Genomic DNA, 24,246 nt, shown 5'->3' on the forward strand with positions numbered 1-24,246 from the left:
CTCCCATTAAACTCCCCACTTCTGCCATATACAGTTCTGCTATATACAGTCTGAATCTGCAGTCAGGATTATGTTTTGGGGTCCATGGAAAGTTGCATGGGTCCCATAATAATATAGCCTGATGAATTCAAAGGTTGTGGATCTAGACCATTCTCTCCTGCTAACCTGAACTAAATGGTACAAGGAAGTTTAACATGTAACCTGAGAAGTGTCTCAGCATCCTTTTCTTAAACATTGGCTGCCCACTAATGTTTCATTTTGGGGGCTCATTCCATGTCCGTCTATTCCTGCAGGACCATTCAAATACCATGTAAATGATTTGGTGCCAATGCAGAACCATCTTGTCAAGGAACACATCACAGCTCTTTGGCCTTCTGTTGAAGTTAATATTGATCCTGCTTTCACTGAAGTACATGGGGAATTTTGACAGTCATTTAAAGGGAAGCAGGACTGGGTCCTTTTTCAGGACATCATTATCACATTGGGTCATTACATTATGAGACAATAAGAAAGTGCTCTGGGACAAACAAAAAAAGCTGGCAACTACAGCTGGTCAAAAAATTTCCATTGAAACTGTTTTTTTGACAGGAAATTAGGTTATTAACTAATTTTTGTGTGCTGTTTCTACTTTCCACAGAAAATTTTGATTTTTTTATTGAAAAAACTAACCTGAAAACTGAAATATTTCAGTCTGGAAATACTGCTGTGGTGCCTTATGGGAGTTGTAGCTGTAGTTCCCATTCTGCTCTACACTAAGAGGAGAGACCACAGTGTATCATGAGAGATGTAGTCTGACCAGGGATCCCAGGTTATAGAGAAGAATGGGATCATGAGGCACCCAAACTACAACTTCTATGTGGCACTGTGCTCAGCACTTCCAAATCAAAATACTTCAATTTTCAGCTAAAACATTTTGATTTTAGGCCAGCCTTCGTCAGGAGGTATTCAAGTCTCCACTGAAAAAAAATCAAAATTTTCAGTGGAATTTTTTTTTTCAAACCAACTCTAGTGGAAACACTTTCTGAAGTCTTTTGTGGCAAAAGTGCCACAAAAAACAATGCAATGCCAAAGGCTCATTGACTCTAGGGACCAACATAACGGACAGACTGTGAAATAGGTTGATGAATGTTTAAAGCCAAACATGATAAAACCTTGGAGAACACACTGTAAAGAAAAGTTCAGCCCCTAAGTGATGGGCAAGGTGGGATCTAAAAGGTTTCTAACATCTCTGATTTCTATAAGAAAGGTGAAAGAGAAAGAGTCGGGGACAGGGAGGAATGGAAAGAGGGGAAAAAGAAAAAGGAGTGAGATAGACAAAGGAATGCAAAGGGGGAAGATGATCAGAGAAAGGACAGTAGATGTATTTTAAATATTTTTTTCAAAGTCCTATGCAATAAATAAATCAACCTGTGGTGGATGGGTACTTTCAACCTTTCTGGTTTCATTTAAAAGTTCAGTTGAGGGGATGGGTCATTCTGTTCCCAACTGAGCTTGTAAAAGCAGCTGCAGGTGTCACTAAGATATACGGTCAGCCCCAGCTTCATTATTAAGAACGGGGGAAAGAATTCAGTTATATTGCATCCCTCTGCTAGTAGCAAAATGGTACCTCTCTATTCTATCTCTCCCTCTCTTTCCTCCTGCCCCAGTGAACCTAGGTTCTCTAGAGCACTGCAATTGACAACGGACACCAGAGAATCCATCGAAAAGCTATGTCCCCACCTTTGTTAAATTACATGGGGCCTTTGTCCTCTATAATGACCAACTGCTCTGAGCCTGATTTAACCCCCTGGATGGCAATGGAAGTCTTTCCGGGAAATATTCAATGGCAAGACTCTCAGTGCCTTCGGTGGGCTTTGGATCAGCCCCAAGGTACATCAAGTAAATAATCAATAAGCAATGCTTCGTTTAACTATAGAGGCCCCCTTGGCAGTGAAAAGCCTGCTCTGGTCTGGGAAGAGAAAGTACAGTAATTTCAAAATAGCCTGCTGCGCTTTTGCAAACCATCTCAAACCATTTTTTTCCATTGATCTGATGATACTGGTCACTCAGACAGCTTCTCAAACTACTTCCTGTTCCACAGGAGAGCTCAGCAATTATGTTGAGAGAGAGAGAGAGAGAAAAAAAACAACCCTGCTGAATTCTAACTTCATTTTGAGATGACCGGAAATAGCTAAGATGGACAGTTCTTATTTCTGGTCTACAAATGTGTCTGTGAATTTACTGGTGAAGAAAGATGCTGGATTGATAGCCCTGAAGTCTAAGCTCCTCTAGTATATCACAGGCTACACAGCCCTGCCAAGGCACCTCATCCCCAAACTAGAGACATCTACTCTAGGAATAAGAAGATAGTTCAGTTTTCACAGCTCACTCCATCCTTGGCCTTTCTCTGCTGAGACTGTCAAAGGGAGCTCAATCGTGTCAGTTGTGATGGTGCATTTTGTGTTGTGGTCATCTGTACAGACTAGCATCTGTACTGGGGCCATCAGCTCTCGTCACATAAATCATCAATCCTCATTTAGTTTTTACAGACCAACCTGGGGAGTCTTTATTCAATCAAAACTTCCACTGAAGTTAATGAGAGATTTGACTACGTAAGGATTTCAGTATCAGAAACCGTGACGGGGATGTCATGGCTAGTGGTCAGAGCCAGGAGTCAGATCCAGAATCAGGAGCCCAGATCAAGGTAGGATCAAGGCACGAGTAGGGCTGAGAACAAGGCCAGAGCAAGAGGAAGGCTGGAGCAGGACTAGGAACTGGGCTGGAGCAGGCTAAGGCTTGTGGAATCCGTTACCACTGTCAGACAGAGGAGAGTCCCACATCATGAAGTGACACTGAGCAGACTGAAGTGCTGTTTGTCCTGTGAGGCTTATATACCCGCCCTGGGTCACCAGCCCAGCTCCAGGCTTGTGGATTGGCTGGAGCTTAGCACAAGAATGACTTATGACCTTACAGAGCAAAGTGGGCAGGATAATATCTTTTATTGGACCAACTTCTGTTGGTGAGAGAAACAAGCTGGGACCCTCCCCCCTCACAAGGTCCCCAGAGCTCAGTCTCCACCCCGAGCCCAAATGTCTACACAGTAATTCTACAGACCCTCAGCCCGAGCCCTGCAAGCCTGAGTCAGCTGATCCAAGGCAACCGCAGGTGTTTAATTGCCGTGTAGACGTACCCTGAGTCTGCTTTCTGTTTCTGGATCAATAGAGGGTCAAGATATTTTAATTTGTTTTTATATACTTTTCTTGGTTATTGATGTTATCTTTTTCTTCTTATTAGAGGGCATGTCTACACTATAATTAAACACCTGTACCTGGCCCTTTTCAGCTGACTTGGGCTCAGGCTACAGGGCTGTAAAATTGCAATGTAGGTGTTGGGGCTCGGGCTACTCTGGGACCCCGTGATGAGGGAGGCTCCCAGAGACCAGGCTCCAGTCCAACTCCAAACGTCTACATGCAGTTTTACAATCCCACTGCCCAAGCACTGTGAGCCCAAGTCAACTGACACAGGCAAGACATGAGTGTTAAATTGCAATGTAGACATACCCTTAATGTTCAGGTTGTTTCGCAGCTGAACGTGTAGAGTTTTGGGCACGGGGCAACTCACAGACATTTCCTATTTCTCACTAACATGAACACCCCGAACCAACCCACCTAACCCTCCATTTTCATGCCTTTCATACACTGGGTCATATTCATCCCTGATATAAGCCTCTGGACTCAGTGCACCTATACCAGAGATAAATTTGGCCCAATGTCATTACAGTGCTTCAAAATTAAGTGAAACAATGTTCTATCATTCCAGTTATCCAAGCATGATAGTTGTAGGTTCATATAACTCAGGGGAGCCAGTCAGTAGACTTTGCAGTCTGTGCTCTTCTGAGTCAACTTCTCTCAGTGGCAGAAGACAGACTGCTAAGTAAAGTGCATGGGCCGAATTTGGCAGTCAGAGGTGTGGGTGCTTGTTCTATTGAGGTCAACAGGAACTGTGCATGCATCTGAAGGCAGATTCAGATTCATCCCTACAGTCTACAGGGAGCCACTCACATTATATATGAGCCAATATATTTCTAGATTGAGTGTGAAATTTGAGGCTGTTAATTATCCAGCATGAAATTTAGTATATTTTGAGAATTGGAAGGGATTAGCAGGTATTTTCAGAATTATGGTATTTTCAGGGGTATTATACCTAACATGTAAGGCTTGTACAGCCATGCTTTGAAGATGTTAAGTGCTATCACAGTGTTAGTATTTGCTTGGGCCAATGTTCACTTCTGACATCCCCAATCTGCTCAATAAATGTTGTCACTTAGTAATAGCAATCATTATTTGTTTTGTAACGTGTGTTTTGTTACAGCTGGCAAAGCTGTTTAAACTGGTTTGCGATTTAATTCCCAAATAAGTTATTGCACTGCATAGCGTAGATGGAAAATGTTATGCAATCATATGTTTTTGGATAATATCCAGTACACTTATTTCCCAAGTTAATTTTATATCCTGGAAATGTTCTAATTGTGTTTATTAGACAGTGCTAATCTACCCATGTGCTGGTGACCTCCAAAAGAACATATGCATGTAATATACAATGGGTACAATTTTCTTCATAGTTCTACTAGTGCAAATCCATCAAAGTCAGCATAACAGATGGTGTACCTGAGAACATAATTTGGTCCATTGACTTTAAAGGTGCTACACCTAATGTTGATGACTTTGATTTGTGGATTATTACAACTAAACATTTCAAGAGGCTCTAAGAAGATACTTAAAAGGAAAGGAGAAAGTCTTTATCTTAGAATGTAGCAAAGATGTATGTCCATCCATTATTAATGAAAGAGGCAAACAATTCAGTTTTTCAATTCAAGTGGAAAAATATTTCAATCTATTTAACCATCCAAAGTCCTTTAGTACAGTTAGAGAACAGAGCCATTGGAATCTGTCCAATGCCTTTGTAGCATTCAATTGTATGGCAGTTGTAGGATGTTTAGATAACCCTGCTTGATATTTTCTGAATATTGTCAGCACCTAATCTTGCCTGTAAATAAAACTATGCTTGATCATCATAGATCATTGTGGAGGTGCAATTGTTTAGTTTGAAAGTCAAGATTTTTGCTAAAATCTTGCAATCTGCATCGAGGACAGATATTGGCCAACAACCTCTGTGCTGGTTTCCTGTTTAGGATTAATATAATCAGAGCTGCTTTCCTATCTCATGTAGCTGCTAGCATCAAAGCGCTCTGAATGCACCTCTATCAGTATCTGGCCCACCTATGAGGTTTTATGCATAGATGCTCTGTCTCTCTCTGTGAATACCGTGCTATTCTATCAGGATATTAAACATATTCAGAGTTAGTGTAGTGTAGTGGGTGCAATGTAAAAATACCTGCATTCTGTCTACCGTATACCTTGCACCCCTTGATAGCACCATTAAAATTGCACTGGTGCATACAAATACTTACAAACTTTCCTAGTGTAAACAGTTAATTAGGGAGACCAAAAAAGAATGTGAAGAGCAACAAAAACTATCAGCAAAAAATGTTTTAAGTTGATCAGAAGCGGGAAGCCTGCCAAACAATGAGGGGGGGGGGCACTGGATGATTGAGGTGCTAAAGGAGCACTCGGGGAAAACAAGGCTATTGCACAGAAGATAAATGAATTCTTTACATCGCAGAGGATGTGAGGGAGATTCCCAAACCCGAGCCATTCTTTTTAGGTGACAAATCTGAGGAACTGTCCCAGACTGAGGTTAATAGAGGAGGTTTTAGAACAAACTGATAAATTAAACAATAATAAATCCCCAGGACCAGATGGTATTCAGTTCTAATGGTACTCAGATATGATATTGCAGAACTATTAACCATGGTATGTAACCTATCACTTAAATCAGCTTCTGTACCAGATGACTGGAAGATAGCTAATATGACGCCAATTTCTTAAAAAGGCTCCAGAGGTGATCCTGGCAATTACAGGTCAGTAAACCTAACTTCAGTACCAGGCAAACTAATTGAAACTATAAAGAACAGAATTACCAGACACATAAATTGACATAATTTGTTGGAAAAGAGTCAACATGGCTTTTGTAAAAGGAAATCATGCCTCACCAGTCTATTAGAGTCTTTGAAGGCGTTAAAAACATGTGCACAAGGATGATACAGTGGATATAGTGTACTTGGATTTTCAAAGAGTCTTTGACAAGGTCACAACCCAAAGGCTCTTAAGCAAAGTAAGCAGTCATAGGATAGGAGGGAAGGTCCTCTCATGGATCAGTAACTGGTTAAAAGACAGGAAAATAAGGTTAGAAATAAATTGTCAGTTTCCACAATGGAGAGAGATAAATAGCAGTGTCCCCCAAGGATCTGTAATGAGATGAGTGCTGTTCAACATATTCATAAATGATCTGGAAAAAGGGGTAAGCAGTGAGGTGGCAACATTTGCAGATGATACAAAAGATATTTAAGTCCAAAGCAGACTATGAAGAGTTACAAAAAGAGATTTCACAACACTAGGTGACTGGCAGAGCCGTAACTAGGGATTTTTGTGCCCAAGGCAAGGGACGAGGCAGCACGTCTGGCTCTTCGGCGGCGGGTTCCTCTCGGTGGGAAGGACCTGCCGTCGAATTGCCGCCGTTCTTCAACAGCAGGTCCTTTCCTCCGAGAGGAACTGAGGGACCCGCCGCCGAATTTCTGCTGAAGAACTGGATGTGCTGCCCCTCTCCCTTGCCGACAACCGGCAGCAAATAGGCGGCAGGTCCCTCAGTCCATCTCGGAGGGAAGGACTTGCCGCCAAATTGCCACTGAAGGAGAAATTTTCTGCGCCCCTCACCTTCCATGCCCGAGGCAAGTGCCTCACTCGCCTGGCCCTCGTTATGGCACTGGTGACTGGGCAACATAATGGCAGATGAAACTCATTGTTGATAAATGCAAAGTAATGCACATTAGAAAATATAATCAAACTATACATACAAAATGATGGGGTCCAAATCTGTTACCACTTAACAAAGAGATTTTGAAGTCATTGTGGATAGTTCTCTGAAAACATCTACTCAATCCACAGCAGCAGTCAAAAAAGCTAACAGAATGTCAGAAACCATTAAGAAAGGGTTAGATAATAAGATAATAATAAAATATCATAATGCCACTATATAAATCCATGGTACATCCACACCTGGAATTTTGCATGCAGTTCTAGTCACCCCATCTCAAAAAATATATACTAGAATTGGAAAAGGGCAATAAAAATTAGTAGGGGTATGGAAACGCTTCCATATGAGAAGAGATTAAAAAGTGATGACTATGGGGAGGGAAGATATGATAGAGGTCTATGAAATCATGAACAGTATGGAGAAAGTGAATAAGGAAATGTTATTTATCCCTTCACATAACACAAGAACCAGAGGTCACCCAATGAAATTAATAGACAGCAGCTTTAAAGCAAACAAAAGGAAATAATACTTCACACAATGCACAGTCAACTTGTGGAACTCGTTGCCAGGGGACATTGTGAAGGCCAAAATATGACTGGCTTCAAAATAGAATTAGATAAGTTCATGGTGTATAGGTCCATAAGTGGTTAATGGCCAGAATGGTCAGGAAATGCAACGCCTTTCCCTGGGTGTCACCAAGCCTCTGACTGTCAGAAGCTATGACTGGATGACAAGGGATCACTCAATAATTTCCCTGTTCTGTTCATTCCCTCTGGGGCACCTGGCACTGGCAACCATCAGAAGACAGGATATTGGGCTAGGTGGACCATTGGTCTTACCCAATATGCCATTTTTATGTTCTTAAGGAATGATTTCTATTTTAAAGGTTTTATGTGAAAATCAACTGGAAATCCATCTAGCCCTTGGTCTAGGATTTGTTTGGTGCTAGTTCTTCTGTTATCCGTATTTGTCCACCTATCTCCACATTTTGTCCAAGAGATAATATTGTGTAAGTTCCACATAGTTATCAGAGTCAGGCTGATTCCACTATCTCTGCCCCCAGGCGCATGTACCAACAGGAAAGCAGACTGTTTTATTGAGCACTGGGGCTTGTGGCTGGGGGTTCCTTTATCTTGTTTGTTTTTATTATAGTCAGCAAAACCTGCTTAGTAGGTAGGTGTGGCTTGCTTTATGGCCTTTCACCCCAGTCAGTGGAATTCTTGACAGACAGAAGAACGCATTTCAACAGTAGTGTTGCCAACTCTTGTGATTTTATCAGGAGTCTCGTGATATTTGGTGTTTTCCATAAAGCTCCAGGTGATTAGTTGAGAATTTCCATTTTTATTTTTTTTAAAAAGGGACGTTTCTAGCCCTCATGGCTGTGGATAAAAAGCCTGGAAATGTGACGCCCCCCATGTTCAACCTAAAGGCTCAAAAAAACCCAAACAAATAAAATGAACCCCATAATTATTATTTCTTTTTAAAATCTCATGAGTTTTTAGGCCTGACTTGTGATTTTTGAAAGACTGCAATCGTAATGCTGCTGTGTAGAGATCTACAGAGATGTTCCTGGGCTGAGCCATGAAGCTTGGCAAAACATTGTCCTTGATTATGCTGCAGCCCTTTAATGCAGAATCCACCCCTATAAAGGGGCCAGTCCTGTGTGCCCCCTTCTCCCACTTAATGGGCTCCCTGAGATAGCACAGAGCTAGCAGAATTTTCTAGCCCATCGTTGCCTCCCACTACCGTCCAGCATGGAGGCATATCAGCACTAGGGTCATTGCCTGAATATTACTGGACTCTGCTATTCTTGGTTGCTGCACTAGTTCCTTTGTGTGGTGCTCTGACCCACCTATGAGGTTTATGCACAGATGCACACTGAATACTGTGCTACTCTGTCGGGATACTCAACATGTTCAGAGCAGGGTTAGTGTAGTGTAGTGTAGTGGGTGAAGTGTAAAAACGCCTGCAACCTGGCCACACTATACCTTGCACCCACCATTAAAACTGCACTGGTGCACAAAAACGCTTACAAACTTTCCTAGTGGAGACAGTCCCAAGTACATTACTGCAGAGAGAGTTCTTTTACTGACTTATGGAAAGTAAAGGCTGCTGCTAAAACCTTAACATTACCACACAATAGCTTCCTGTTTCTCTATTTGCCCAAATCCCCCAAAGAGATGAGTCTAGGGGGCCAGATCTCAGCAGGGCCGCCCGGGGGGGGGGGGGGGGCAAGTGGGGCAATTTGCCCAGGCCCCGCAGGGGGCCCCACGAGAGTTTTTCGGGGCCTCTGGAGCGGGGTCCTTCACTTGCTTCGGGGCCCCCGGAAAACTCTCATGGGGCCGGGCCCCCGGAGCTTCTCCAGAGGTGGAGGCTCTTTCCGCCCCGGGACCCACCGCCGAAGTGCCGTGTCTTTGGCGGCAATTCGGCGGCGGGGGGCCCCCTGAATCCTCTGGGTGGCCCTGGATCTCAGCTGGCGTAAATCCCCTTTGCTGCATTGATGTCACCGAGTGATTTATACCAGGTGAGGGAACAGTCCAACCCATACAAGCAATGCAGAAAGGGCAGCAGTGACGAGAGAGAGCTCTGTGATGCTTCTTCATACAGCACATGCGTGTGCTCGTGTCTCTCTCTCTTTCTCTGTAACTGGAACCTATGCAGTTTATACAAGCCATGGTGAAGTTCCAGCTAGCTGCCAGCTGCTGAGTTTCCCCTTTCCTGAGTCTGTTGAATGAGCCTAGTGTGAAGGTCTGGAGGAGTGAAAGTCTGCCACTCAGCCCTGCAAATTCAGGCCTTTCTGAAGATTTCCAGATCAGATTTCAGGGCCCCGGTGAGTTTAGGTTATTTTTCTAAATGAGCCACGGCAGTGCACCTTCCAGAGAAGCTGCCAGTTATGTAAAGCCCTTGCTGCTCCTATTCATTTGATACCACAGGTTTCAGTTTGAATCACAGCAAAGTGTGGTTGACCTCAGATTAAACTATAGTCCTTGTTCATGCCATTAGAGCTAAGGGTTTGTCAGCACAGCACTGCCATGAGGCACCTCTGTCTTGCTGAGGGGTTGTCACTAACTCTGGGCCAGAGACAAGGGGACAGATTCCGTGCTGCCCGTCTTAAGGAGCACAGCACAGAAGATACAGCCCAGGAGACTGGGGATAAGCGTGCAAACGTGGCTCTGCTACATCACCTCTAATTCTGGGCAACTCCAGGCTCTGCAGCCCAGAATAACCAGAGCACTTTGTGCTTGGCCATTCCCCTGACACATAGACACCACGCTCCCGCCCAGTTACGCCTCCAGCTTCTTCCTCTGCAGGGGGCTGCACAGGAGGGCAGCACATAGGTGCCAATATCAGCCCTACAACAACCCACACTGGGGAAATTCCCCAAGAAGCCATTCTAGCCCTTGATGCCTCCAGATCATATACAGATTGTGGCCCCACAAATACATCTTCAATTTAAAACCAGCCCCCTCAGGGGAATTGGATGGCAGGAAGCGGGTCTGGGCCTGCTCCCACAGAAGTAATTGGAAATGTTGTCATTGACTTCAATGGAAACTTAATTGGGCCCCAGGTTTGTAATGAGATCCAGAGGCTTGATTCTCCACAGCCAGGCACCTTGTGAAGTAATTTACACCAGTGCAACATGTGTGTAAATGCTACCATTCTGATTTGATAGGGTTTTACCTACCATAGTAGGATTGCCAGTTTTGGCTGGACGTTTTCCTGGAGGTTTCATCACATGACATAATCTTTAATTAAAGATTAATCTTTAATTCCTGGAGGGCTGGCAACTCTACTGCCTGTACTCACTTTTTAGCAGGTAAAGAATCAGGCTGAACCACCTCCAAGAGGCTGATCCTGCAAGATCTCAGCACCTGATGTGATCAGGGCCTAGAGGCAAACTGGATTGTACACTTTGGATCTGGATCCAGATTTAAACTGCTGTAATGATCTGGGGGCCAATTATCAGTTCTAGCCAAGATATGCTCAGTGCCAAAATTGAGAGGGAAGGCACAGGTGGCTTTCTGCTACCTTTCTGCTTCTCATTTATTCTTGGCCCAGCCTTTGGCATAAATCAGAGAAGCTTTGGGACTACTCTGACTTACTCTCTAGGCTGCCTCTGACTCCATCACCTGAGAGTCACAGAAGCACAGCAGGGATTGGCCATGCCCTCTCTCCCAAAGGCACATGACTGAGGGATGACAGAGGGGGTTAGCATAAAACTGTTATTCTGGCTCTATACCACCTGGTGAAATCCCACTGCTATCTCCAGTAGCCAGTTCCACATTGGCTACTCCTCATTCTGAGAGTAGGTCTACTTTGTTTTAAATCTGGCTTTCAGCAGTTTAGCTTGCGTAGAGTGTCTACACACAAAGTTGCATCTGTTTCGCTAAATCAATTTAACTTCACACTTGCTCTTAAACTGGTGCAACTTCTGCTTGCAGGCCAGGCCTTTGAGATCCTTGCATTAAAAGCTTTATATAGGGACTGACAAAGATAAATTCTCTAAGGTGAGTTTTCAAATTGGTATGTGCAGATTTAGTAGCATCCTTTGTCAAAGGGCACAACAGCATTCCAGCAAAGGTCCAAAAGGTTTTAGTAAACATACTGTGAGATGCGCTTTTTGGTGCCATTTCCATGAAATATTGCTGTAATCTTGAATAATGAGACTGGCTCACATGGAGAGAACTGCTCCAGTGGGAGGGACTTAGAGGAGAGTGAACTGTAGCAAGTCATTCCTTTCTAAGTTTGGACAGAGTTGAGAGGAGACATATGCCGAAATGAAGGGAAGATCTGGGCAATGAACAGTCCTTAAACCTTCCATATACTGAGCATTTTGCTTGTACGCATGAAGACCTGAGTTCAGATGGCGAGTTAGGCAACAATTTTCAGCCAAAACTACTACTTTTTTTTTTGCCAAATAATGCAGATTTGGGTGAACCAAAACTCATGTTGAACTTGCCAAATTGTTCAGTCAAAAAAAGGAACAAACAAAAAAATCCAAAACAATCCAAATGACTTTTCATTTCAAAATTTATTTCAATTTTATTTTTAAATATTTAGTTTGTTCCAAAAGGATTTTTTGTTCCAACTTTTTGGTTTTCTAAAAATTTTCTTAAAAAATTGTTTCGTGTTGACTCGAAACAATTTTGTTTTTATTTTTTGGCATGGCCAGCAAACCAAAAAGTCAGTTATTTGCACAGCTCTTTTCAAATGCCCATGTACCCCTCAACTGAAAATAAGTCTAATGGGTCTTTTATTCCTAGTCCTCTTTTGTGCACCTCCCCAAACTCATGGCAGTTGAGCCATGCTCTGCTCCAGAGAAGCCCAGGACTCAGGTAGCTGAGACACTGCTGTCTGTACACCTGCAACTCCAGATTGCCGTATGGGAGAAGGCTGCACAGTGGCCGCCTGGCTCAAGGCTAAGTTGTTAAACCCCTCCAGCCTGGTCTTGACTGGCAAAGAGGGTGTGTTTTTCAATCATGTTAGCTCAGTCAAGTTAGTTTAACCCCTTTGGGGTATGTCTGCACAACAATGGGGGGGGGTGACTGCAGCTGGGGTAGGCATACCTGCATTAGCTTGAATCTAGCAAGCTCAAATAACAATAGCAGTGAAGAAGCGGTGGCAGAGACTTTGATACAGTATGTACCCACAGTTGCACTGAAGCCTCTGCCGCCATGTTTTCGCTTCTATTGATAGCTGTGCTAGCTAGATGAAAGCTAGCGTGGGTATGCCTACCTGAGCTGCAATCATACCTCCAACTGCAATGTAGATATACCCTCAGGTCTGGTCTACACTCCAGAGTTAGGTCAACACAAGGCAGCTTACGCCGACCTAACCATGTAAGGGTCTACACTTACATTTCGCTCCCACCGACATAACTGCCTCACTACACCGACATCAAACTCCACCTCCATGAGCGGCTAGAGTCAAGATTGATGTAATTAGGTTGAAGCAGTGTCAGTGTAGACACTGTGTTTCTTATATGGACTGTTACTGGCTTTCAGGGCCCGTCCCATGATGCCCCACACTGACAGTACAATCAATACAAGCGTCCCAGGTGAGGACGCACATCACCGACACAAGGAGCAAAGTGTAGACACGCACAAGTGATGTAATTACTGTGACAGCTGTATGCTGATGTAAATTAGCTCGACTTGATTTTGTAGTGTAGACATGGCCTTAGATTAGGCATTGGGAAGATGCACCATATAGTGTAAGGAGTTGATATAAATTGATACTGTTAAGCCAGTGCCAATCCCTGTGTGGGCTCTCTGACTGCAGTTTAAAAGTGACTTTTTTCTGGTTTAGTTTGTGAGCAGTTTACACTTAAAATACTGCATCAGCACAGCGGCACCAATGCAGCCGCACCACTGTAGCACTTAAGTGAAGACGCTCCTACACTGATGGGAGAGAGCTCTCCTGTCGGTGTACTTAATCCATCTCCCCAAGAGGAGGTAGCTATGTTCAGAGGAGAAGCTCTCCCACCGACATAGCACTGTCTACACTGGGGGGGGGGGGTAGGTCGGTATAACTACGTCACTCCGGGTATGGATTTTTCACACCCCTAAGCGATGTAGTTATATCGATATGGGTCTGTCATGTAGACCTGACCTAAGTCAACAGAGAGCAGGTTTAAGCTAGACTGAAATAAGGCATTCTGAAATCCAAATAGGCGTGTCCACACAGGTGCTTGGACCTGTGTCGCTATATTGACTTAAAAATGGACATAAATAAGCCAGCGTAATTTTCCCATGTAGACAAGACCAGCCAGCAGAGCTTCAAATGTTTTAGCCAGCTTCTTATTGCATGTTAAGGAGACTTTTCAATGGTGTTTAACTCAAAAACAGAAAAGCACATCCTTTTTGCTGTCAAGACAGGCAGTGTCATGAGCACTAGGTTCACTTTGTTAGTTTTGCAAATTAATGAAATTCATCTCAGCTCTGTTAAAAACACAGGCGAAACAAACCTAAGGTTTGCCAAGTAGAAAGAGGGCAAAATTTATTAGGAATGAAGTTGTATTTACAAGTTCCTGGGAGAAAATTACAAACAATGGAGCTGAGGAGAAAGCACTTGACAGTGTTTCGTCAAATCATAGGTTTGACATACATTGTGCAGCCTTTTAAAATGTTACTATAATTTAAGCAGCTTACAAGTCAATCTCTGAAATCTCTTTTCTCTATTTGTTCTCTTTCCCTTTATCTGGAGCTTCCACCCCACCCTCTGACAGCAAGGGGTGTCCCTGCAGCTCAAGCCTAGCATGATGGGCCTTTAGCATTATGGTGATATATCACTGAAGTTAGAAAGTAGAGGGTTAGGCCAAAAGAAATCTGATGAGGTTCAACAAGGACAAGTGCAGAGTCCTGCACTTAGGACAGAAGAATCCCATGCACTGCTACAGACTAGGAACCGAATGGTTAAGCAGCAGTTCTGCAGAAAAGGACCTAGGGATTACAGTGGACGAGAAGCTGGATATGAGTCGACAGTGTGCCCTTGTTGCCAAGAAGGCTAACGGCATTTTGGGCTGTACAAGTAGGAGCATTGCCAGCAGATCAAGGGACGTGATCATTCCCCTCTATTCGACATTGGTGAGGCCTCATCTGGAGTACTGTGTCCAGTTTTGGGCCCCACATTACAAGAAGGATGTGGAAAAATTGGAAAGAGTCCAGTGGAGGGCAACAAAAATGATTAGGAGGCTGGAGCACATGATTTATGAGGAGAGGCTGAGGGAACTGGGATTGTTTAGTCTACAGAAGAGAAGAATGAGGGGGGACTTAATAGCTGCTTTCAACTACCTGAAAAGGGGTTCCAAAGAGGATGGATCTAGACTGTTCTCAGTGGTAGCAGATGACAGAACAAGGAGCAAGGGTTTCAAGTTGCAGTGAGGGAGATGTAGGTTGGATATTAGGAAAAACTTTTTCACTAGGAGGGTGGTAAAGCACTGGAATGGGTTATCTAGGGAGGTGGTGGAATCTCCTTCCTTAGAGGTTTTTAAGGTCCAGCTTGACAAAGCCCTGGCTGGGATGATTTAGTTGGGGATTGTTCCTGCTTTGAGCAGGGGGTTGGACTAGATGACTTCCTGAGGTCCCTTCCAACCCTGATATTCTATGATTCTATGAAGCGACAGTAATTAACAATTTTTCTGTAGCTGCTTAAACACACTAGCAATTGCATTCCCTAGTACCGCCTCATACTGTGACCACAAGCCTTGCTTTTAATGCATAACCAATCATAACAACCAGTGATTGTCCCAAGCTGTAATATGAGGTATGTATTTTGAAGATCCACTCAAAGGTGAGGGGTACTTGGAGCTGGATTTTTTGGCTTGGCCCATTATAAAAATAGGGGTTGCCTCTGAAATTCAGCACCAGATCATGTTCAGGTTCCAAATCAGGGCCTGATTTTACTCTCACTTCCATTATTGTAAATCAGATGTAACTCTATGGATGTCTATGGGCTGGATTCAGCATTGACATGCACCTTGGGCAATCACTTGCACCAGTGCAAAATTAGTGCAGAGTAGGTGTAAAATATTACTATTTGCATTTGGGAGAATTTAACACTCTCCTTGCATTCACTGGGCACTGGTATCAATGACTACAGAAGGGACATAGCATGGCACAGCCTGATACAGTTAAACTGGTATAAAACTGGTGTGAGAGAAAAATCAGGCCCACTGTTTCAAAGTTGTGCGAATCTGGGGCACTTATTCGGGCTTGTCTCTAATTACATCCCTTGCTCAGTATACTTGAACTTGTCCCCAATAAGGATTTAGTTGTAGTTTCTTATTTAACTTCTATGCTAACCTGCCATTGGATTTTTCACTTGATATTATTAAAAGATTAAGTGTTTGTCTCATTATCATTTATCCATTCGGTTAGGTTTCCCACAAGTTGATTCTGGTCAGACTCGAGAAGATTAAAAAAAAAAATAAAGATACAATCCAATTCAGGGTCTGTCTCTATTAATGTTTAAAATTATTACTTAGGATATGTAAACTTTGCTGACTCTGAGAATCTGGAATTTATTAAAGAAAGCATTAGGCATTGCAACATGTGATTGGATTAGACAGTCCTGATTCAGCTGCAGCTGTGGAGGAAATATATAACAGGAGATCCTGCAGAATTATACATATTCAGACTTAGGTCATCAATTGCCATAGAGAAGATAAAAACAAATGTAGCTGAGCCTGGAAAGAATGCTGCTAAAATTGGAAGAACATTTAGTGTGAGTGGCTTAGGATGCAATAGCTTTGATTCTAATTTAACAAAATCCACCAGCATAAAACATACCAACAGAGATTGCAGATTTATCTTTCTGGTCTGCAGATCACTAGGAAAGTCAACCTGTCTTGCCCCCCACCTCGCCCCACCCCTCCTACAGCTGCAGGTCTGAACACTCTCTGCAATGTGTTAAATATAAACTACTGGTAATAGAAACTACATTATAGTTTCCTTATAGGGTTCCAAATGGACACCCCAGTAAAACCCATCCCACTCACAATAAGCCCCCCATGCCAGGGCTTGTGGGATGGACCTTGTAAGACAACTATGATTGTCCTATACTCTGCTTGCAATGGGGGGATTCTCCTTTGGCCACCTAAGGGGTTTTTATGGCCACCGTGTGCAGCCAAGCCATGTACAAGGACTGTAGAAGGAGGGAGACTCCTCCCACAGTGCCTTGATCTGGTCTCCTTTTTAGCATGGGCATCGACCCCTTTGCCCTGGTGTCCAAGTGCCTCTTTAACAGTTCGGTGGGGGGAAGAGTGTTGCTTGGGTTCTGTTTTGTCTTCCTGCATATGCATTGTCCAAGCAAGGACAAACAGTTCAGGTTTTCCTAATCTGAGTTCTCAGGAAGGCAGCCGAGGGAGGGGGCAGACGGGGCAAGCTCTTGCTTACTAAGGCAGGCGAACATGCTGGGCCAAATCCTGTGCTGACTTCCACTCTGTGCAACTCCATTAATAAAACCTGCCCCATTACTGACACCATGCAAAGGCGAAAGAGTCAAAGCTGCCACACATGGTCTTTGCAGCCCTGACAACAAGCTGTTCCTGTTATCGTTGGGTCTGATACGCCAGTCTCTATGCAGGCCAAGCACACCCACTCAGGCTGATGGGAGTTTTCCTTCAATAAGGACTGCAGGATAAGGCCCACTGTGTTTGGTAACAGCTAAGGGCCTGGTTTCAAGGGTTGCAGAGCACCAACTAGTCCAGCGGAAGTTGAAGAGTGAAATCCTGGGCAAAACTTTTATTAGCTTCAGGGGGCCAGGTCTTCGCCCAATGGCAGTGGTAGGTGCTCAACACTTCTGAAAATCAGACCTCAAGGGCAGGGGGCAGCTAACAGTGTACTTCAAATCCAACTCATTCAGACGTGAGCATCTGACTCCAGAGACTGTGTTTATCCTTTCTGGGGAATAAGGGATGCTTTCCCATTGCTTAAAGACCCCAATAGTACTGATTGTTAATGCCGTTCCCATTTTGTAGTGCTCCTCAGATACTACCATACTATTTACAAGAAAAAAGTTTCAAGCAGCAAGTAACATACTACTTCTCCCAAAGTCATCCCTGTGTTTTGATCAGCAACAAATCTTAGATCTGAAAGAAAGGACTGAATGGTTCTTTAGTAGACTGTCTCCTTTTCCCTGTGTAATAATAAAAAATATTTTTACTATAAAATCTTCCTTTTTTTTCATAACAGAAATGCATGATAGCATTGAAAATAACCTTGTAGCAGGTGGAAGAATGATAACATGAGTCTTAACAACATTCAGATGGTTCAGATTTTAATTTTGCACATCTACGAAAAACTACACAAAGGCAGAAAGCACTGGTGTCCAGCACTAATAGTAACTTGCATTTCTCTAGAGCCTTTTGTCTGAGGATCTCAAAGAGCTTTGCGAACATCCACTAAAGTCACACTGCAGCCCTGCATGCTAGGTAAATAGTTTCACATCCATATTGTAGAAGGGAAAGCTGAGGTATACAGAAGTTGGGATCTGCATATTCCAAACCTCCATTATGGTTCCCAACTTGACACTGGCAGCCTAATTTTCAGAGTTTCTGAATACTCGCAGGACAGTTGAAGCCAATAATATTGAAAATTAGGCTACTTATTTAGTTGCCTAAATAGAGATTTAAGAGCCTAATTGTAGCCACCCACTTTTGAAGCTCATGGACATAATACTTAAATAGCTTCTTGAATTACTCATCGCCACTGTGCATGCTGTGGAGAGAAAAGTCTATTTGGCTGGCATAGGGTACAATTTTCAAAAGCACCTAGTGCTATTTTCAAAAGTGACTTGGGCACTCATGAGCCTAAGTCTCACTAAAAATCAACAGGGCTTAGTTTCCTACGTGTTTAGGTCACTTTTGAAAATGGGAATTAGACTCCTAAGTCACATAGGCACTTCTAAACATTTCACTCATATTTTATTTTTGCAGTGTTTATTAGATATTAACATATTTCTTAGGAAGCTTTAGCTGAGTTCCATCTAATTAAAACAGATCAGAATAAGTGCACCAATTCACTCACTGGTATGGATAAAAAGTGAGCTCTAATAATTGTACAGGACTAAACTAGCTGAAGTGAGGTTTAATACCAGAAATAGGTGCCGACATACTCAAGAAGTGCCACACAATGACTGAAAGTGAGTGCTGAGCTCATGTTATCTCTTCATGTAAATCTGTTCTAACTTGTTATAGAAATAACATGGAAAACATGACACAGGTCCTGGCTGCCATTTGGTTGTTTTTTATCACTTTATGGTTCTGTAAAGATGTAGACAAAAATGTGAAAAGTCTCCACTAATTTAGTGAGCTCAAGTTTTGGGGTATCCAATCTGAGACACTTCACAGGTGCTAGGTACCTACAACTCCAGCAGGCATCAGTGGGATCTGTGAGTGGCTGGCCTGCAGTGTGTCAAGCTGGGCACCCAAAATGAGTGGACTATTTTGAAAAGCTGGTTCCTAATTATCCTTCGGGCACCAGAGGTCACAAAACTGTGCAACACAGAATTAGAATCCCAAATAAAGAGTTCTCAGAAACCTCCCCAGCTTTCTTTTATGAATGTTTTCAGTCTGGAATTGCTCAGAACCACCAGAGTGAATGAATGTGCTGGTAAACACGTGCCTATAATAAAAGGGTGTAATATGTGCCATATAATCCCCATGCTATAGGACATGGAGGGGGTGAATGCAATAGAAATCCTCCTCCATTGGCTCAAAAACTGCTGAAGAGAGGGGAGCCAAAATAGTATCATCCATCTTCTTATGTAAGCACCTCCACTGCGCCACAATGCATTTGGGGGTATTCAGGGTTAGAGAACAAGGCCAGATGGGAAGAGCGTGGCAGGGGGCTCTGCACAGCATCATCCCCAGCAAGCCCTGTGGGGAAATACTTGCTATTACACAGCTACTTTCTCATTAAAATGACATATCGGATGGGAATGAAAACATATTGAATTTGATTGATTTCTTTTATGGGAGCAAATCAGGAGTGCTGCTGTCAGACAATGCTTTGGAACACCCTAGAGAAAAGACAAGGGGTCTGCCTGGTGCCTGGCTGGAGCTTGGCACAGCTACATTGCCTCATGTCAGAAATATTTTACAGTCACTGCCAGTCAGGCAAACAAATAAATATATTCCCCTTTCCGCTGTAATCACATATGCACTTTCCAAAAGCTCTCACTATTTAGCTCACGTTAATGGAAACTCTATACTCTAGGCCAGTGGCGATTACACGATGCTTGTTGAGAGAGCCAGAGTTCTGGAATGTGCTGCAAGTTTTGTGACTGCAACAATTCAGAGTCCTTCAGTTTCTGCACTAGTGCCGGGGAAGGCTAAGAAGAAGAATGCTTAAGGCAGGGGTCAGCAACCTCTGGCACGTGGCTCGCCAGAGTAAGCACCCTGGCAGGCCAGGCCAGTTTGTTTACCTGCCACATCGGCAGGTTTGGCTGACCACGGCTCCCACTGGCCGCGGTTTGCCGTCCCAGGCCAATGGGGGCTGCGGGAAGCGGTGTGGGCCGAGGGATGTGCTGGCCGCGGCTTCCTGCCACCCCCACTGGCCTGGGACGGCGAACTGCAGCCAGTGGGAGCTGCGGTCAGCCAAACTTGTTGACGCAGCAGGTAAACAAACTGGCCCAGCCTGCCAGAGTGCTTACCCTGGTGAGCCACGTGCCAGAGGTTGCCGACCCCTGGCTTAAGGGCATCTCATGCTACTTTTTCCAGGGGAAGGGGGGGTTTAAAGCCTTCGTTTTCACAAAGGGAATAGTTAAAGGATGTTCTGACAAACTGAGTGTTTCTTCTCTCTGGCTGATGAGTTATAGAGGAATCAAGGATTTTGCTTGGATAGCAGCAACTCAGCATAGTGATCAGCACATGGTGATAGTGAGCAATAACAAGTTGCAGCAGTCTTTTGCTTAAGAGTCCGAGTGGAGAATTAACCAGCTGCAGGGGGGCAGGTCACCTGCTGCAAGACATGAGTAATTCCACTGACTTCAGCAGCAGGAGTTACTCAGATCCTGTGGCAGGAGAATAGGGCTCCTCTAGGAAAGAAACACATGCAGGGCCATATACTCCACTGAAGGCAATGGGAGTTACACCTACCCTGCGACAGGAGGATCAAGTGCCTAATGAGGGTGAAATCCTCTGCAGGGGCCTGATCATCCCCTCTGCTGTACCTGTGCAGCTGCATTGTCTCCAGTGGGAGTTGAATGGGCACAGCTGCTGGGACAGTAAGCCCCTCTCCCCATCTCCTAAGCAAAAAGCCTGTGTGACAAAAGGAAGAAATCCTTCCCAGTATGCAAAGCACTGACACGTCTATGGGGTGGCTGCTAGGCAAACCCCAGAATGGAGTAGCAGCTGGGTTGCAGGACATGTGGACCCACTGGGCACGCTCCCTCTCCTTCCCCAGCAGCCCACAACCACACTGTGGGCCCAGAAGCTCTGTGGAGCACTACTCTGCGGCACACTGGTTTGCAGATTCCCCTGGACAGGCTCTTCTTCCTACATTGCTTAAGAAGTGCAATACCTCTGCTGCCTTTTGAGTCTTGCAAGCTTGCACAAATGGGGGTGGGGTTTCCCCCAAGCAACTATCTGCAGCCCAGTAAAAACCACGGCGCCAGAAACCCGCACACAGTTTATGCTTTATTTAAACCTTGGGAGGGATTACTATAAAAAATTGTCTAATTTACTTATTGTCGTTTCACTGAGAATCACTAACACACTCCTTCATAATATCTTCTATCTCAATCTTCTCTAACATCATTCATCCTGCAGGGCCCCAATGCATTTTACAGACAGGCAGTTTACCGAGTAGACAGGAACAGGAGCAGTAGGTCTCTCCTCATCAGTCGCGGGGTGGGGGGTGGGTGGGGAGGTACCTAGCTATAGAGTTATACAGAAAACGTCATTTCTAAATGTATCTTGTCTCAAAAGGAGGTTACTAACCCATCCACATTCTTCATGCTAAACAATTTAGTGTTCCCGATCATTCGCGGGATTAATGTCTGATTAGCCGACCTGATAGCGGGGATTGCAAAATACACATAGACAGCAACATATCTGCAACATTAACGCAGGATGAGTTCTGAAGTCCAGCTGAAGGAAGTTGCCTGCCCTACCATACAAAGAACACAAAGGGGAACTACAATAGACAGCCGGACATCCCAGATAGCTTTTCTAGCCAGATAGCCTCCAGAAAGGAAGGGCAGCAGTGAGCCTGTTGTTTACTGAATCTGTAAACACCCAGCATGAAGCTTACAACCCCAACCATACCTCCAGTGAGAACCACTTTCCTGTTGCTCATTGCTACCTCCTTTTCAGGTGCCATAACCTTTCCCACCCACACAAATATCACTAATTGCAGATGCCCATACTCAGGCCCAGATGGTATAATTCAGCACAACACCACTGAGCTCAACTGATTTACATCAACTGAGGATTTGGCCACCAGGGTTTATCTTGTCAGAAAATGTTAGTATGATCCGTAGTCGCAATTCCTTATGCATGTTCCTTCACAGTATATTTCATTTCCAGACAGTTACGCTTGGTCAAATGGAAATTGGTAAACCCATGAAAACAAATGTGTGTACAACCGGAGACCATTCAAGTAGCCCCTTCTATTGTCATTATGGATTCTCAAATGTTCGCAGTGAGAACATGGAGTTAGGGTTTGGGCATGTTTTGTTATTTAAGTAAATCAAGGATCTGCAGAAAACAACACTGGATTACCAGGTATTTGCTCACAATCCTGGTGAGATGTTCACTATAAACTGCAAAACAGGGGATCAACCCCACAGTGGAACTGCATGTTATAGTAGAGAATCCCCACAGAGGCTGCAACCCAGCAAGTATTATGGGGATTATCCAAGCAAAAAGAAATACTGGCTAACCTTCCCCAGATTTTGGGGGGACACTTTGGGCTAGATTCTGGTCTCACTTAGACTGGAGTAATCCCACTGAAGTCAATGGAGTTACTCTGATATTCCATCAGATTTAGATCAGAATCTGGCCCTTTGATAATACAAATTAAGCTTACCTATGCTAGCAAACTCACTGCTAGACAACTGGGCCTGACCAAAGTCACTGAAGTTAATACGGGTCTTTCCATTGACTTCAAAGAGCTTTGAATCATGCCCATTGTCAGCAGTGGGTCCTGCCGAAACAGTTTAGGAAACCACTTGTCCACAAAAAGGATGAAACAAAGCTTTTTTTGACACTTTTGCACAGAAATCCATTTTGAGACTCAAGGAAGCTGGTTTTGTCCCGTCCACACTAGCACTCAACTGTCTGCAGCACAGGTTCAGCAGGGCTTATTGCTGATAACAGTTGTCAGTGACGGACAACGATTACTAAAGCTAATATACACAGAACAAAAATTGTGACTCAAAGGATCTAAATATGTCAAACTATTTGAAAACATTAAGAGCTACAGCATTCATTACTTTGCCAACAGTATTTCTGCCCAGCTGCTTCTCTGTCCTCTACAGAATTGAGCCTGGATCCTTGCTATGGGAAGAAAAAGGAAGCCAAAAAAAGATGGTTTTCATTTATGTCTCAGCCTGATAATTGTTCACAAACCACACAGCATCCTTTCTGCAGGGGCTTGATCCTCTATTCAGTTTATGTTCTACTGTACTCATACCACTGCCGTCAACAGGAGTTTCACTGCCATGTGCCTAAGGCTGTTTAAACATAATGGACCGAATCATGAGGGAGGCTCCAGATTTCCCATTAGAGAGCCCTCAGATCTCCCATTAGAGTTAATGAAAGTTGTGGGTGCTTTCAGGATTTGACAGTTTAAAGGCTTTGGTCCTAAATGTTAAAGCAATTTGTGGATCAAGCCCCAGCTACATTAAAGACCGAATTTCGATCTCTGAAACACTGTGACATTGCTCCTCTGGGACAATTCACCTCACAAAGCTCAGGATGAAGCACGAGAGAGCAAAGGAAAAAGCATGCTTTGTCCAGAGGATCCAGCCATGGAACAATGTTTCAGAGGAGATCAGGTGAATCCAGAATCTGACCATCTTTAGGAAATGCTGCAAAACCTTCCTCTTTGAAAAGGTCTTTCCACCATTGCAAGAATGACACTCACAACACTGGCACCTCCCCTTTGACCAAAAAACCCCAAGCAACCCCAAACCAACCTACCAACTAAACCCCAAAATAAACCAACCCTAAATAAATATATAAATAAAAATAAATTAATAACAAATGTTAGATGCTACTGTGAGCAAAGTTTTTACTCCAAAAATGGAGAAGTGACGGAGTCCATGAAATGTACTAGGGATTTCATTATTGCTATTCACTTTATGTGAAAGGTATGCAAATACCACAGCGGTGGGCAGCAGGATAGAAAAGAAAGAAAGAAAGAAAGAAAGAAAGAAAGAAAGAAAGAATTCAGAAGAGGAAATGTGCAAGCGAATCAGGGGAAACTCCTCAGAAGCCACTGAAGTTATACTAGTGTAAAACTGGTGCCAGTGAGAAGAAAAAGAACCACACCATAGTCTGAAGTTAAAAGAATAATAAATAGTTCTAGGTAAATTCTCTGCAACCAGGCTTGCAGTCCTTGGTTAGGAGTTTTGCCTAAGTACTACAAGACTGGGCATTCCAATGGGTTGTGCAAGATCTCTCCTAAAAGCAGGGGATGACCATCAACACACTGTTACCAGTGATGGGTTTGGGGGGGGGGGAAGAGAAAGAGAAAGTTTCTCTTAAATGACTGCAATCATCTTCTAAACACCTACCAATCAATATGATCTCAGCCAGGTCAGAAAGAGTTTGACTCTGGCTTTGTCTTTCATCAGGGCTTAATAAGCACACAGGCTTTGTGGTTA

The 24,246-nt window shown here is 43.8% G+C and overlaps 1 protein-coding gene across 1 annotated transcript in view; it reads right to left on the bottom strand.

The window, feature by feature from the left end:
• The window catches only part of ITPKB (inositol-trisphosphate 3-kinase B), a 112,170-nt gene that overhangs the window by 82,896 nt on the left and 5,028 nt on the right, over positions 1-24,246 (bottom strand). The gene's annotated exons all lie outside the window — the stretch shown is intronic.

The sequence above is a fragment of the Mauremys reevesii genome, linkage group 3, assembly GCF_016161935.1.
Source record: "Mauremys reevesii isolate NIE-2019 linkage group 3, ASM1616193v1, whole genome shotgun sequence".
Taxonomy (NCBI): domain Eukaryota; kingdom Metazoa; phylum Chordata; order Testudines; family Geoemydidae; genus Mauremys; species Mauremys reevesii.